The sequence below is a fragment of the Anabrus simplex genome, chromosome 12 (genome assembly GCF_040414725.1).
Source record: "Anabrus simplex isolate iqAnaSimp1 chromosome 12, ASM4041472v1, whole genome shotgun sequence".
NCBI lineage: Eukaryota > Metazoa > Arthropoda > Insecta > Orthoptera > Tettigoniidae > Anabrus > Anabrus simplex.
The window spans coordinates 13503370-13505623 of NC_090276.1; positions in this window are offsets into that span (position 1 = coordinate 13503370).

The following is a 2254-nucleotide window of genomic DNA, read 5'->3' on the forward strand; positions in this document are numbered from 1 at the left end:
CAACCTCTTCCACCATATCAGGGGTCACTCTTTTTCTGAGGGAAAGAGGCTTCCACAGGCTTAGGCCATATAGACCTGTGGTACGGAGAAAACCCTCACAGTCAGAAAATGGGATCAAAATTTCAATATTTAAAAGCACCTAAAAAGTACACCCAATTTTTATGATGGTGCTAAAACTGCATACATATTTACATTATATAGGTACCACACAAAATATTTACATCTAGATGTTACTTCGTTGTTTTACATTATTTAAAATCAGTCTATCCAACAACTTTCTTAACTTTTTTCACACTTTTCCTCTTTTCATTACGAGTTCGTTTACACCTCTTGTAAGAATTCATGTGCCTACGTTTGTTTATGTTTTTCATCCTTATGAAGGTTCTGGTTCTAAGAAAACATGAAACAACAAAATCTTCAGGATATTTTTCTTAATTTTTTAATTTAACAATCTAAAGACTCCTGGACATTTCATAATGTAGTTTCCATGGAAGGCACTAAATTCATTTTCCATTTTAATAATAGAATTAATGCACTCATCCGTGGGTTTCATTCAGTACCCTCTCGAAATGGTTTCTAGCCAATTCCGAGGTGAAGGAGAAATGTTCACGGTTTGGATCCCGTACATATTATCTTTCTGGGGGTACTTTTTCTTTACCCTATAAGCTACATAGCCAGCAATCATTTCTAGTAGCTCGTTCTTCTCTCTAACTACTTCGACAGACACGTTTGCATTATTTTCATCTTGAAAATGTTCCAGAAGTCCATTGACAGCTGAAGTGAAATCATCATCCTCATCCTCAACATTACAATTTTTGTCGCAAGCTTCTCGATTTTGGTTGGACACTGCTTGGCAATGTTCGTCATTATCAAGTATGAAGTATTGAGGCACCTCATTTTGCCCAGACAAAACGTCTGCGCTCAGAGATTGGACACTTTTTTTTCATCTGGACAGTTTTTGCTGTTTATCACTTCACCTGCATTCCGGCTTAAAATCAATGATTTAATTCGCTGCGATACAATGGTAGGGAGAGGATGATCATAAAAGCGACCAAGTCCTCGGATCTGGTAAAAGTAGCTCTCAATTATGTCCTGGTTACATTTGGCCGCCATTACGTAAGTAAGTATAGCCTTCTTATATAGACCACGAAGGCTACTTATAGACATTAGAAAACCTTCTTGAAAAGGAAGGAGTTTGTTTTTGCCAATTATTCTCATGGTGAAAATTACAGTAATTCGAATAATTTGTCAAGAGCATGATTTTGTTGCTCTGTACAATTCCCATAGGCACTTTTAAAGCTGTTTGTTCCACACACGTCGACACGGGAGTTTAGGACGTCAAATCCATTATTAATCGTGATTACAATCTCTCCTACATAGCTGAGCTCTGGGAAGTTATGGCATATTTCTTTCCCCACAGTCAGTGATAACAGTTCAGCGGCTTACCGTATATTTCGCTTCTCCGTTCCAGTCACAAGCATATGCTTCATTGAAAGCTTGTGAGCATATTGTAGGTCTTCGCCCTCACTTTGCATTTCAATTAATTTTGTAAATGCTTCTTTTATGAAACATTTCCCACTTTTCAGTTTATATCCTTCATCAAGAAGGTGATTCCGCAGTAATTTAAGTACATGAGGCACATCACAAAAAAACCATATGTTACGTTCTTTACTTGATGGGTTTTCCAGCGACGGTTTTTGCCACGAAATATTCAGATCTGTCATACATTTCCTATTTGAAGGTCCCACGTCACATACAACTGCCCTAACTTTAAATCCGGTGCTTTCTACGACATGAATTACTTCTATTAACAGTTCTCTTTACATCGCTGTATCAAAGTTGTAGTAGATAGGTTGCATCCACTTTTGAACTAAACTTCTTATTACAATGACTTGGACATTATCATGAGGTCCTCTAATCATTTCTTCATTTTGATCAAAGCACAAGTCATTGTTAACCTTCATTTCATCAAAGCTAAGAACAGCATCTCTTTCAAAATTTGTAAAAAGACTTGATTGTGTTTTTAAGATATTAATGCTCAACTCCATGAATACAGGAGAAATAGAAAACTGTCTTAGCCGTCGTTTGATTGTAACTTCGCTAGGAAGAGGGTAATTAATCACGTCTCTAACAAAACACAATGCTTTATATGATATAGACCGTAAGGTTACCGCCTTAGCAATGTCCTCAGATGACCAACTTGAGCATCTGCCTTTTACTAAAGCAACCCTCAAAAACTTGAACATTATTTTTT